This window comes from Bufo bufo, chromosome 5 (genome assembly GCF_905171765.1).
Source record: "Bufo bufo chromosome 5, aBufBuf1.1, whole genome shotgun sequence".
NCBI classification, from domain to species: domain Eukaryota; kingdom Metazoa; phylum Chordata; class Amphibia; order Anura; family Bufonidae; genus Bufo; species Bufo bufo.
In genome coordinates this window covers 465,937,631-465,953,375 of record NC_053393.1, presented here as the reverse complement: position 1 = coordinate 465,953,375, position 15,745 = coordinate 465,937,631, and positions in this window count along the sequence as shown.

Sequence of the window (15,745 nt, the reverse complement as noted above, 5' to 3'; positions counted from 1 at the left end):
GTAGAAAAGCAGTAGGAGCACAAGATAAAACTGTAAGCCAACAAGTCCTAAACCAGAGAGAGGACCAACAGAAAAAACTTAGCCACAAAGGGTGGGATCTATCACCTACACAGCTCAGAGAGCAACCACACAGAGAGTAATTTTAATTAATTATTCTTTATTGGATATCCAACATGATAGATGGTATATCAATTAAAAAACATATACAAAAGACAGTACATACTGGGAACAGATCGGTGTTACAATAAATGTATAAAAACAGAGTAAGCTCCAAACCAATAAGGGACTAGTATCCCCCCGTACACAGTAGCGCAGTATCAGCTAGGTGGGGCACATATAGCAGTAGAGGCATCCAGAGCATACATACACCAACACTCCAAACATTTAAGGGAGTGTAAGCCTGGATGCCGCCCACAACAAGCGGAGACTGCAGGAGATAAGGGGGGAAAAAAACACTGTTTAAAGTGCAAGTGCAATAAATACCTACTGACCCTGGTCTGAAACAGCCGCCCGACGATCGTTTCGCAAAGTGCTTCCTCTTGGGGCCTACTGAACTACTCCATACTGATCTCCTATATACTCCAGACATCTACATTCATCCAATCAACACACACCTACTCAGCTTTCCATGATTAATCAAATCAGTTACTCCTGGCCGTGGGGAACATGACCAACCAATGTTCCCCACGGCCAGGAGTAACTGATTTGATTAATCATGGAAAGCTGAGTAGGTGTGTGTTGATTGGATGAATGTAGATGTCTGGAGTATATAGGAGATCAGTATGGAGTAGTTCAGTAGGCCCCAAGAGGAAGCACTTTGCGAAACGATCGTCGGGCGGCTGTTTCAGACCAGGGTCAGTAGGTATTTATTGCACTTGCACTTTAAACAGTGTTTTTTTCCCCCCTTATCTCCTGCAGTCTCCGCTTGTTGTGGGCGGCATCCAGGCTTACACTCCCTTAAATGTTTGGAGTGTTGGTGTATGTATGCTCTGGATGCCTCTACTGCTATATGTGCCCCACCTAGCTGATACTGCGCTACTGTGTACGGGGGGATACTAGTCCCTTATTGGTTTGGAGCTTACTCTGTTTTTATACATTTATTGTAACACCGATCTGTTCCCAGTATGTACTGTCTTTTGTATATGTTTTTTAATTGATATACCATCTATCATGTTGGATATCCAATAAAGAATAATTAATTAAAATTACTCTCTGTGTGGTTGCTCTCTGAGCTGTGTAGGTGATAATACGAATAACTCCATGCGAGATATTTATGATATAGTTGTTTTTTGGTGCTTCATAAAGGGTGGGATCTGTGTCCCCCAATGCATCCTACGAGAAAAGGATTTTACGGTGAGTACAAAAATCCAGTTTTCTCTTGAATGCATTGGGGGACACAGCACCATGGTACGTCCTAAAGCAGTCCACAAGGGAGGGCAGAAAAACAGCCATGCAACGCAACTAACTCACGGCTGCTTGCAGAACCCTGCGACCCAAACTGGCATCAGCAGAAGCCAAGGAGTGGATGTGATAAAATTTGGAAAACGTATGGACAGAGGCCCAGGTGGCGGCCTTGAAGACCTGGGAAGCTGAGGCCTGATGTCTAACCGCCCAAGAAGCCACGACCGCCCTAGTGGAATGAGCGGTCAACCGAAAGAGAGGAACACGACCCTTCGCAACATAGGCCTCCTTAACTGCCGAACTAATTCAACGGGATATGGTGGCCTTGGAGGGCTTGCAGGCCCTTGCAAAAACCCTCAGGGAACACAAAGAGGGAGTCCGACAGGCGGAAGGACTCAGTCAACCGAAGATAGAGGCGAAGAGCCCTAACAACATCCAAACGGTGAAGAGAACGCTCCCTAGGATGAGAGGGGTTAGGACAGTAGGATAGAAGAACAATCTCCTCATTAATGTGGAATGAGGACACCACCTTAGGGAGGGAGGAAGGGACTGGCTGCAGAACCACCTTATCCTGATGAAACACCAAGAAAGGGCATCTGCAAGAGAGCGCAGCAAGTTCAGAAACTCTGCGAATAGAAGTAATCGCCACAAGAAAGGCAACCTTAAACGAGAAAAAGGAAAGAGAAATATCCTGTAAATTCTCAAAAGGAGAGGCCTGAAGAGCGTCCAGGACAATGTTCAAGTCCCACGGTTCCACAGGAGGACGAAAAGGCGGAACGCGGTGTGCGACCCACTGCAGAAAGGTTCTCACTTTGCGGCGAGAAGCCAGGGGTTTCTGGAAAAGAACAGATCGGGCCGAAATCTGACCCATGAGAGAGGCCAGCCGAAGGCCCTTGTCAAAGCCCCCCTGGAGGAAAGACAAGACTCTGGGAAAAGAAAGGTAGAGAGGGTGAAACTGAGCAGCCTCACACCAGGAAAAATCGGTCTTCCAGGTACGATGAAAAATTCTGGAAGACTGGGGCTTGTGTGCGGAGCATAGTCTGAACTCCGAGAGACCGTGGAACCTCAGAACCGAGGTGAGCTGATGTAAACTCGGGTGGAGTAGCGGACCTTGGGAAAGGAGGTCGGGACGTAGAGGGAGTCGCCACGGCGCGTCTGCGAGAAGAACAGAAGATCCGCGTACCATGCACGGCAAGGCCAGTCCGGGGCCACCAGAATCGCCGAAACCCGGGAAGACTTCAGGCGTTTGAGAACCCTGGGAAGGAGCAGAATGGGAGGAAAGAGGTACACAAGACTGAACTGGGACCAAGGAAGGACCAGAGCATCTGAGGCCAGCGCCTGAGGGTCCCGGGACCAAGCGAAGTAACGCAGTACCTTGTGGTTGAGACGGGAGGCGAAAAGGTCTATGTCCGGCATGCCCCAACGTTGACACAGACAAAGAAACACCTCTGGGTGAAGAGACCACTCACCCGGGTCGGGGCTTTGGCGACGGAGTGAGTCTGCTGCCCAATTGTCGAACCCCGGATATGTGGACTGCAGAGAGGACCGGAACAAAGGACTCCGCTCACCGAAGTATGCGTGATGCCTCTTCCATAACCCTCACACTTCTGGTGCCCCCCTGATGATTCAGGTACGCCACCGCAGTGGAGTTGTCCGTCTGGATTCGGACCGGAAGACCGGAGAGAAGGTGTCCATTCAGAGAAAGACAGAAAGATTGCCCTGAGGTCCAGAATATTGATGTGCAGGGAGGATTCTGCTGCTGACCACAGGCCCTGAGCAGAGAGGGACCCGAAGACGGCTCCCCCACCTCGTCAGGTTGGCGTCCGTGGAGATCACCCGCCAGCGAGGGGGAAGAAAGGACTTGCCTAGAGATAGGGTGCGAGGTAGAAGCAACCAGCACCAACTCCTTGCGGACGAGATGGGGAAGACGAACCAGACGGTTGAGGCCCAGCTGGGACTTGCCGCTACAAAAACGGCCTTAGCCAAGGAATCAATCTTCTTGTCACCGGGATCCGAGAAGGAAGCCGCATCAGCCAAGGGAAGGGTGGTGGCCTTGGCCAAATGGGCCACCTGAGGATCGACCAGAGGTGGGCCTGACCAGAGTTTCACGGATTCTGCACTGAAAGGAAACAGAGTGTCCGAACCCTTAGAGATCTGCAGGCGCCTATCAGGCTGACGCCACTCCTGGCCAGGAGTGCATAGAGGTCCGGGTGGTTAGGAAAATCCAACACGGAATGCTTGGAACGGCAGAGACTGCCACAATTTGAGCAGGCAAGTGGTCCAGCGACTGCACCATGGACCTGGACAGGCTGGCAAGGTCGCCTATGGCCTGGGACATTGAGGCGGCCCAATCAGGAGGGACCGCCACCGCAGGGGGGGCCAGGGCGTCAGTAGGGGGCATGGGAGCAACGCACTGCGTGCAGAGTGAGTTAGGTTGCGGGGAAGGAAAAGCATTACTGCACTTAGAGCAAGCATAAAAAATAGCCACCCCAATAGGCACCCGGGCTTTAGGGTCCGTACTAGCAGAGGACATAATGGCAAAAAGAGACCAACTACAGAAAATAAATGTATAGCCAGAGAGGCTATCCTACCAGGTCCCAGGTGCTGTGCCCCACGATGCGCAGAAGCAGCGAAGGGAGAACAGGAACACTCTGAATGGCGATCAGGCCCTTAGCTGCAAGATGGAGCCTCTTCTTCTCAGCAGCAGAAGAAACCGCCCCTCCAGAGGAAAAGACCACGCCTAGCCGTGATAGGCGCTAGGCAGGAGGTCCCTCCTAATGAGAGGAGGAGTTGGGCCGAAGCCCGTGAAGAAAAAAGGGGGCGGAGCTAGGCCACGGCCTAGTGGGCCGAAAAGCCAGGGACTAGATTAGTTCATAAGCGGGGGAATGAAAGATGAGGACCCCAGCGAGGAAGCGGCACCCAGGAGACCACAAAGAAAAAGGGGGACCGACCGGGAGGCAGGATTGCAGGCCCATATGTCCAGCACATGCGTCCCTGAGCCCCATGAACACTGGCCAAGGTAGAAGGGATCAGTGGTCCAGAGGGGGAGAGGGGAAGCTGTACTTACCCTCTGACATCTTCAGGCGCAACAGGGTCACCCCATCAGCAGACTCAACACGGGGCCCGTGGGAAAGCTGGCAAGCCACTGCGGCGGCAGTAATGGGGACTAGGTGACCAGCGGTACAGAAGTACGCACCGGCACAGGGTGCAACTAAAGTGGCAGCCCACGATGGAGCACCCCCTGCAGCAGGAGAAAAACCTGCATAAAGAGGAAAAGAAAGAAAAAATAAAACAAAATAGCAGCAAGACCTGCAGGAAAAAAAACATGTCGTGTCTGCCTCCTATAGAAACTAGACAAAAAACTGCTTTGCTCCTGCATCTGCAGTGGGTATAGCCCAGATAGGAGGAGCCAACACTTTTTACTTCTAGTGTCAGCCTCCTAGTGGCAGCTGGGCATATACCCATGGTGCTGTGTCCCCCAATGCATTCAAGAGAAACTGAGAGAACTTGCTTGCGAAATCGTATATTTTTATTTTCTATTCCTTTCAAAATACAAAATTAAAATGCAATTTGAAAATACTAAATTAAAATGCAATTTGACAATACAAAATCTGAGTACACCAATATACACTCTGAAAAAACAGTCATCATAATAAATTATGAATCACTGTAAACAGAAACAGTACAAAAAAAGTAAGCAATCTGTTCTATTTTGGGGGATTACCAAACTCCCCTCTAAGCTCCACGTATCTTATACTCTCATTGTCTATTCAGATTAATTTATCCCCCACCTTAAATCAACCCCCCCACCCTGTGATGGCGGTCTCGGTGGGCACCATGGTCAGTTCCCCGTAAGGGGTATACATTATTTTTCATTTCTCACCCCCCCCCCCCCCCCCCCCGGCCGGGCAATGGCACCGCCCGCCAGCGACTGATTGTACTACTTATTGCATATTCCTCAAACCTCTCGATCCTGACCAATAGATTTTTCCACTCGATAATGTTGGTTGCTCTTTTGGAGCCCCACTCTCTTGCGATAATGACTCTTGCCGCCATAAGACCTCTTATCCAGAACCTTTTTTTCCTTTTTTCCCTAACTGATAGTGGGATACTGCCCAAGACAGCCACTTCCGGTTTCAGTGGGAGGGATACTAGGGACTCTGCACTTAGGAGACCAAAAACCTCTCTCCAAAAGGATTGCAATTTTAAACAGCTCCATATCAGATGCATATAATCGGCAGCCTCTTCTCTACATTTCCAAGTTAGATTTTTTGCGAAATCGCACATTTTTTACTGAACGCATCCGCAACGCACCCGGATCTCATCCGCTCACACTCGTCTGCAAGGGGCCTTAAGGTCTCTTTCACACAAGCATGTGCAATCCAGAAATCACTGGACTTGATTTCTGCAGCATTATAAATCATTATAATACCGTGCGCTCCTGCAAGACTACCAGTGTGCAGAACTGAGGATCACTCTTACACACGGAGCTTGATTTATGCACTGCACATGCTTGTGTGAAAGAGCCCTTAAAGGGATTTGGGATCTTTTTTTTTTTCTTTTATTATTAATTTTGTGTAATAACAAGGACCGTGTAACACAGTATAGGATAGGACAATAAGAATCAGATCCCGCAGGATAACCATGTCCAATAGGTGGTACAGAATATGGCAGCAATTAGACAAGTACATATCGAAAAGACATTGACATATACCATAGTAACCCTTTCCCTAATCAATAGTATAGTAGGAGAGTCTTGGCAGGGGAGAAGCGAAACAGTGAGAAGGAGGAATCTTCTAGTGTTATATCTGGTGCTAGGGAAGCATTGTGATGGATGATGTATGTGAAGCCTGTTGTGCTAGGTTGAGAGAATGACGAGGTTGCGGCAGAGTGAGGGTTTACAGGAGGGGGTAGCCAAAGCAGGAAGTCCCGAACTCAACCGGTTGAGGAAGGTGAGAACCTATGGACAATCCACAGATGCCATTTTTTCATAAACTGTGGGTGAGTTCTAGTCTCCCAAGCAGACAATTCCTCAAATCGGTGTAGTTGGTCTATTTTTTGCTTCCATTGCATTATTGAGGGGAGAGATGTTTGCAACCAAAATTTCGGTATAAGAAGCCTTGCTGCGATTAATAGTTGTTTAAATATGTAAGGGGGAGGGTTATGCACATCCTCGTCAAAACAAGCTAGCAAGGCTTTACAAGGAGAAGCCTGTATATCTGTGAGGCAGATTTTGTTGCAGATTTCAAATATGTCACCGCACCATTTATTTATTTTGGGGTAATCCCACCAGATATGGAAAAACGTTCCTCTGTCGCCCTGGCACCTCCAGCAAACATCCGAGGAACCCTCTGAGAAGAAAAGTGATTTGTCTGGGGTTATGTACCACCTAGTTAAAAGTTTGTAACTATTTTCCTAAATCCTAACATATCTGGATGACTTACCGGCAGAGAGGAAGAGTTTGGGGAGCATGGAGAGGGGAAGATCCCTATCCATGTCTTTTTCCCAATGTCGAATAAAGGCTGGTTTTACAAGTAAGGGAGCTGATCTCAACCTATTGTATATTTGTGATATTAGCTTTTTAGGTGGTTTCGGATCAGCAATCAAAAGACTCAAGCCATACCAGAGGGGAAGAAGTTTACCATTACGAGTCATGAACATTCTGAGATATGTAATTAGGGTTATACCGCTAGGCTGGGGGTTTAGGATCTCCTTCATATCACTAACGCTTGTAATATCACCCGAACTTCCCAAGAAAGAGATAATGGGGGTAGATGAGCTCCTTAACTCTCTCGGGGTGGAAGTCAACCTATCAGGGGAAATCGTACCCACCACATCACTGACCCAGAGAAGAAGGGAGGGGAAAGGGATTGAGCAGTGTGTAGAGACTGACTATTTCCATGCATTCAGGGTGGCTCGCAAGATTGGGTATAAGATGGGAGGGGTAAACATCGGATTTACAGGAGAGACCGTAAGGGTCTGCCCATTAAGTGTTGTTCCAAAGGGACCCAAGATTTTTCAGGGCTATTACGTAGCCATTCTATTGCTCTAGAGAGGAGTGTTGCATTGCCATATAATTCTGGATCCGGGAGACCAATCCCTCCCACAGACACCGGCTTTGAAAGCTGGGAGTAGGAGAGTCTTGGTTTCCTTCCATTCCAAATAAAGGATCTGAACTTTTTCCTAAGAGACTTGTAGTATGACTTGGGTATAGGGATAGGGAGAACTTGCTGGAGATAAGTGAGGCGGGGTATGATCAGTGATGAGAGAAGGTTGGGGTATGGAGGTTAAGGTTGTCTATGGCTTTAATCATAGAATGAAGCAACGGGGTATAATTTAGGGAAAAGAGGTCGAGGACAGATGGACTAATCTTTACTCCCAGGTAAGTTAAGTTTGGGGATGACCAATCAAAGGGTGAATTTACCATTAAGGTCTGTTTGACATGTGAAGGGAGACCAGTACTCATAATTAGAGATTTTTTTTTCATAGATTTTGAAGTTAGAGACCTCGCTATAGTTATGTAGGTGGTTTTGTATAAGGGGGAGAGAGACTATAGGGTTAATGGTCATTATCATCTTGGGATCTTTTTTGACTAACCATTCCTCCCCCTCCACCACCTCACCGGACCTGCACAGAGCGTGATTTCCAGACTGCACACGCTCATGTGAAAGAGCCCTAAGGCTTGAGGAGATCTACCAGCTCCTCTACCTCATAAGGAAATTCTCCGTACTGTCACCATGTTCATTACTCTTGTACTTTGATTTATCACCATGATTATTACCTTGTATTTTACATAATTGTAGTTAATAATAATGCAGTGTGACATCACCGTTTTTGTTATTCCTGTATTCTGCCATCAATACGTGCATTGTCCCTTTACATCACTGACTATTTTTCTTGTTCTATTGCTTTGGTTATTAATACACCTGCTGTGACATCATTCATTTATATTATCCTTAGGCCTCATGCACACGACCGTTGTGTGCATCCGTGGCCGCTGTGCCGTTTTCCGTTTTTTTTCGCGGACCCATTGACTTTTAATGGGTCTGTGGAAAAATCGGAAAATGCACCGTTTTGCAGCCGCATCCGTGTTTCCTGTCCGTCAAAAAAATACTGTCCTATTTTTTTGACGGACAACGGTTCACGGACCCATTCAAGTCAATGGGTCCGTGAAAGAACACGGATGCACGCAAGATTGGCATCCGCACCCGTAGGTTACTTTCATACAGACGGATTCGAAGATCCGTCTGCATAAAAGCTTTTTCAGAGATGAGTTTTCACTTCGTGAAAACTCAAATCCGACAGTATATTCTAACACAGAGGCGTTCCCATAGTGATGGGGACGCTTCTAGTTAGAATATACTGAGAACTGTGTACATGACTGCCCCCTGCTGCCTGGCAGCACCCGATCTCTTACAGGGGGCTGTGATCCGCACAATTAACCCCTCAGGTGCTGCACCTGAGGGGTTAATTGTGCATATCATAGTCCCCTATAAGAGATCAGGGGCTGCCAGGCAGCAGACCCCCCTCCCTCCCCAGTTTGAATATCATTGGTGGCCAGTGTGCGGCCTCCGTCGCCCCCCCCCCCCCTATTGTAATATCATTGGTGGCCAGTGTGCGGCCTCCGTCGGCCCCCCCTCCCCCCCTCTATTGTAATATCATTGGTGGCCAGTGTGCGGCCTCCGTCGGCCCCCCTCTATTGTAATTTCATTGGTGGCCAGTGTGCGGCCTCCGTCGGCCCCCCTCTATTGTAATTTCATTGGTGGCCAGTGTGCGGCCTCCGTCGGCCCCCCTCTATTGTAATTTCATTGGTGGCCAGTGTGCGGCCTCCCTTCTCCCCCCCGCCCGATCATTGGTGGCAGAGGAGATTCCGATCAGAGTCCCAGTTTAATCGCTCTGGGGCTCCGATCGGTAACCATGGCAACCAGGACGCTACTGCAGGCCTGGTTGCCATGGTTACTTAGCAATATTACAATATTAGAAGCATCATACTTACCTCTTGGCTGCTGTGCTGTCTGTGTCCGGCCGGGAGCTCCTCCTACTGGTAAGTGACAGGTCTGTGCGGCGCATTGCTTAATGATCTGTCACTTACCAGTAGAAGGAGCTCCCGGCCGGACACAGACAGCGCAGCAGCCAGCAGGTAAGTATGATGCTTCTAATATTGTAATATTGCTAAGTAACCATGGCAACCAGGCCTGCAGTAGCGTCCTGGTTGCCATGGTTACCGATCGGCGCCCCAGAGCGATTAAACTGGGACTCCGATCGGAATCTCCGCTGCCACCAATGATCGGGCAGGGGGGGGGGGGGGGGGGGGAGAGGGGAGGCCGCACACTGGCCACCAATGAAATTACAATAGAGGGGGGGAGGAGGGCCGACGGAGGCCGCACACTGGCCACCAATGAAATTACAATAGAGGGGGGGAGGGGGGCCGACGGAGGCCGCACACTGGCCACCAATGATATTACAATAGAGGGGGGGAGGGAGGCCGACGGAGGCCGCACACTGGCCACCAATGAAATTACAATAGAGGGGGGGAGGGGGGCCGACGGAGGCCGCACACTGGCCACCAATGATATTCAAACTGGGGAGGGAGGGGGGTCTGCCCCTGCTGCCTGGCAGCCCCTGATCTCTTACAGGGGGCTATGATCAGCACAATTAACCCCTTCAGGTGCGGCACCTGAAGGGTTAATTGTGCTGATCACAGCCCCCTGTAAAAGATCTGGTGCTGCCAGGCAGCAGGGGGCAGTCATGTACACAGTTCGTCGTATATTCTAACTAGAAGCGACCCCATCACTATGGGAACGCCTCTGTGTTAGAATATACTGTCGGATCTGAGTTTCACGATGTAACTCAAATCCGATGGTATATTCTAACATAGAGGCGTTCCCATGGTGATGGGGACGCTTCAAGTTTAAATATACCATCGGATTGGAGAAAACTCAGATCCTATGGTATATTAACTCCTGACTTTACATTGAAAGTCAATGGGGGACGGATCCGTTTGAAATTGCACCATATTGTGTCAACGTCAAACGGATCCGTCCCCATTGACTTGCATTGTAATTCAGGACGGATCCGCTTGGCTCCGCACGGCCAGGCGGACACCAAAACAACTTTTTTTTCATGTCCGTGGATCCTCCAAAAATCAAGCAAGACCCACGGACGAAAAAACGGTCACGGATCACGGACCAACGGAACCCCGTTTTGCGGACCTTGAAAAAATACGGTCGTGTGTATGAGGCCTTAACCTGATGGTACAAGAATTCCATTGAAGTCAATGTAGATGGAAATGCGTCTCACTAGTGTAAAAATGTCAAAACAAAATTTTTTTGGAGAACCCAGTGTTTTGTCATGTTCATGTTTCTTTATAGGTTTCCCATCACATTTGTTTGGCTATCATATTTGTGTATGGGCTCATGCACATGACCGTATGTATTTTGCGGTCCGCAAAACATGGTTCCGCAAAAAATATGTATGACGTCTGTGTGCATTCCATATTTTGTGGAACGGAACAGCTGGCCCTTATAGAACAGTCCTATCCTTGTCTGTAATGTGGAAAATAATAGAACATGTTCTACTTTTTTTTACGGAATGGACATACGGAAATGGAATGCACACAGAGTAACTTTTTTTAAATTTTTTTGCAGACCCATTGAAATGAATGGTTCCGCATACGGTCCGCAAAAAAAACCCAGAACTGACATGGAAAGAAAATACGTTCGTGTGCAGGAGCCCTAAAGAAAAGGTAACCTGAGCAGTGTTCATACATAAAACGCCACAAAAGTTTAAATAATATATTTTTTAATCCTATAAAATACAGATTGCCATTGGAGGGTTGTTTTAATGAATGAGAACAAAAGCGGTGTTAATAAATAAATTGCCAGTAGTTTACATCAGTGATTCATAAAAGGATTAACAGTATAATATTTTTGCTTCAATAAAAAAATGTAACAGCGATAAAGTCAGGAAAGATTCATAAAGGTTTGACGCACTAATAGGCAAGAATGACTCCATGCTTCCCTTGTCAGAGATGTACCGCAGACTACATAGTACACAACCCATAGGTCTAGTTAAAAGGGCCTTCTCTGCATGGGAAAGGAAGCTAGGTGTCCCCAACCTGTCCAAACAGATCAGAGATGGTTTTGAACTAATAAGAAAGGCAATATATAATGAGCAATGGCGGGAGACCCAGCTGAGAATAATGCATAAGGCCACTTACGCTTTCGACCTATCTTATAGGAAAGCTCCGACACATTATTTGAGACAGTGTCCTAAATGCTCATTACCAAAAGAAAACCTACTACATGGACTGTGGAACTGCCCAAACTTAACCTTCTTATGGTCCCAAGCAAGGGACTACATCAAAACAGTTTGGGGGGTAGATATCGATCTCAACTCGCAACAATGTATTTTCCAATTTATCCCTGTAGATCAGGCGGGAGGGGAGGGAAACGGGGTGTCTGAAAAAGGAGTCCCCATACTACTCATGGCAGTCAAGAAAGCTATTTTAAGACACTGGCTCCAAATTAAGACTCCCGTATGGGAGGAGGTGTTGGGTATCTTGAAACCTATGTTTCTCATGGAAAGACTGAAGATGGAGAGGTACAAAGAAAAGTCCATAGGCAAATTAGTAAATAAATGGAGAAAGTTTATTGAAGCATCCCTAACAGACACAGAAATTCGGGAGCTGATGTCTCCCTTCACACAAACAAGATGGTATCTGGAGGCCCAATTGGGAAAACTGGAAATCTAAGATGTCAGGGCGTTATGGAGATTACAAAGAGGCAGGAAGCGAATCTGGGTTCTACTAAATTGGAATAAAGCAGGCATACCAGATCAGCAGTCTCAGTTTGGTTGGGATAGGGAGGGAAGGGGCGAATTTATGTTTTTGTTAACATGAAAAATTTGGAAACAAAAAGTTTGTACACTATGTGGATTTAACTTTGCATAGATTGTGGTCAGAAACGATGTATAAACATGCTGTTAAAAACTTTACAGATCTTTCAATAAAAATATATTTGTAAAAATAAAAAATAAATTCATAAACGGAACCATCCCCTGGAGGATATGGAGCGCTGTGGTTTATATACAAATAGATGTAAATCCCACTGTACAGTTATGAATCCTTCACCGGGGGAGATTTATGAAACGGTCTAAAAAATTAACTGTCTGTTGCCTATAGCACCTAATCACAGCACAGATTTCAATGCATATTCTGCTCCAGAAAAATAAAAGCTACTTTGAGACTGGTTGCTATGGGCAACAGTCGGTTTTCCTTTTAGAAATAAATCTGCACCATTTAAGGGGTTGTCCCATCTTAGGCCTGTTTCACACTGACGTTACTTGTTCCGGCAGGAGAACAGACTGCCGGATCCGTAAGTACAGCTGTGCACTGCCTGAAGTCCGGGCAAATATGCCGATAGGTGGCCGGATAAAAACCGCTGCGCGCCCATTCATTTCAACGGAACTTCCGAAAATCCGAGCCCGCGGTGTGCCCTCCGGCGATTTGTAGGCTCACCTCTAGGACCCGCACCTATCTGACATTGGGGCCATATCCTAGAGATATGTCCCCAATTTCCAAGATGGGAGTAACCCTTTAAGTTACAGGGGCACTTCCATCAAAAATGTTTTATCACGTATTAACAGCCTATATATTAATATTCTATGTATTTTTTTCCCTAAACAAATAAAACAGCAGGATATTTTAAAATTATAGAAATTATTGAAGTCACACCATATATTCCACTTCCTCTCCGGGTTGGCATGGCAGACAGTCTTGCTTTCACTAACTTTTTTAGTCAAACCGTCCACTTTGACCAGAAGGGGAATGAACAACTCAAGGTCCCTTTACACTGCTCAATTGAACAGACGATTGTCGTGAAGGAAGCATTCTTTCCCGACAATCGCCTGCTCGTCAGAGGAGAAGACCGCTGCTATTACATGCAGCTATCCCCTCCACAGTATCCCCATACAGAATCATTGCTTGCCAGTAGCAGAGTGCTGTTTAGAGAGTACGATCTGCTGCTGGCAAATAAAGGACATAAAAAATCCTATTACCCAATGAATGAGTGTTTCGCTTGATCAGCGGAACTTTTTTCAGATGATCGCTAATGAGCATTCGTACAAATGCTCATTAGCTATAATCTGCCCGAATATCAGGAAGTCTAAAGGTGCATTTAGATGGACCAATAATCGTCCAGATTATCGGGAATGACTGTTCCTCGTTCATTGGGTGATCCTGTTGTTCATGCAGGCACCACCCATCATGGCTTCTGAGCAGCAGATCGTCTGGGCTAAACAGCGATCTGCTGCTCAGAAGCCATGATTCTGTATGAGGACGAGGGATTGCTGCAGCGGACTTCTTCAATGAACGAGCAGCCGACTGTCAGGAAGGAAAGCTTCCTTCCCAACAATCGGCCACTCAGTTGGCCTGTCTAAATACACTTTAAAGGGGCCTTCAGTTAGAGCATCACACATTAATCAATGCAGTGCTCTTGTGTGGGCATCTTTATCTAGACATATCAGAGGAACAATAGTCATACTGTCAGTCCAATTTTACATTATAATGAGGATTACCTTCCAGATAACATCTTCTCCTCATAGCAACAGTAAATGTAAATGGACAATGGATTACCCATCTATAAAGGGGGTCTTACCATTTGTGTTGACTGCTGCACATCCACAATTTTTTTGTATCTAATTTTGACTCACATAGAACCGTTGAAATGAAAACAGCCAAACTTCTAAAATATATTGTCTATGAATATTGATTTTAAAAAAAATTACCCCTTTCTGATGGAAGTGTCTCTTTAAATAATTATAACATACTTCTTCAAATTGTAATGAACCCTTAGGTCGCTTGCACACATCAGTGTTTGGTCAGTGATTTCTATCAGTTATTGGGAGCCAAAACCAGGCGCAGGTCATAAACATAGAAGAGGTGCAAATCTTTCCCTTAGGCCTCTTGCCCACGAACGTAAGGGCTCCGTGCCCTTGCTGCGGACAGCATACGGCGGTTCTGCAATACATGGGTCACCAGCTGCGTGCATTCCACATCACGGATGAGGACCCATTCACTTGAATGTGTCCGCAAATCCGGAGATGTGGTGCGGAAAGGAACGGAAGCACGGAACGAAGGAACTTGTTCTACCTTCTTGCAGAACGGACGGATCGCGGACTCCAGTCAAGTGAATGAGTCTGTGACCCGCATGCGGCTGCCCCACGGTCTGTGCCTGTGCATTGCGGACCGCAGCAAGGGCACAGAGCCCTTACGTTGGTGGGCAAGAGGCCTTATACCTGATCTCTGTGTAGGCTCACAGTCCCTGATGGAAATCACCGACTGTGTGAAAGCGTGGCCGCACTATTTATTTGCAGAATTTATCGGTCTAAAAAAAACTAAATATAAAATTTAGCATTCGCAAAAGGTTAGGCACCTTTCCAAATTGTCCAGTTATTTTTTTTGGTAAGGACTTGGAAAACATCTGGTTTAATGTCGCCGCAGCCAATCACTTGCTGCGGCAATGAATGGAGCCCCTTACGCCATGTGACCATTAGTCATGACTTAAGGGGAGCCTGTCACCATCTTGGCCAGTGATCGGCAACAGGCAGTGTCAAGCCAGAAGTTTTCAGCAAGAAAGCCCAGCGGAGCATCACAGCCTGGAGGGGAAGGAACAGGGAGCCAGTGCTGGGAAGCAGATTGGTAACAGGCTTCCCTTAAAGTGTAACTGTCATTTTTTTATTTTATTTGCTAGTTTATTAGAGCTAGGCATGTATACCTGAGTTAGTTTGTCAATGATTGTCAAAAGATCTGTAATTACCTTATAATAACAGCTTTTATTAATGTCCCCTGTCCCTTTCCACTGCTCCCTTAAAAGTTGCTATGGCTTGTCTGTCTCTGGCTAAGAAGACAGTAAGATGGGGGGGCGGTCCTTCACACTGCATTAGGCTTCAGAGTGAGGAGGCGTGTCTCTCAGTAATCCAATCTAATTGGCTAGCAGGAAGCTGCTGGCTAGAGCAAGTGTGTATGGGAAGTGAGGGAAAGCAGTTTTGGCCTCAGAGAACTGGCAGAGGAGCCATCTTGAGAAGGTCCTCATATTGTAAATGTTTAAACAGCCGTAACGAAGGGAAAAACTCAAGGAAAACATTGGTATGTGAATAAACTAAAGATTGCTTTATGCATAATGCTGCAGCAGCAGTACCATAGGCTAAAATAGATTTTGTGATGAAAACATGACAGTTACATTTTAAGGGTAAATGTACACTTTCCGGATTTATGTGCGAAAAATCCGCACTGAAATCCGCAGATGTTTACAGGGAAATCCGTGTGGACAATCCACATCAATTG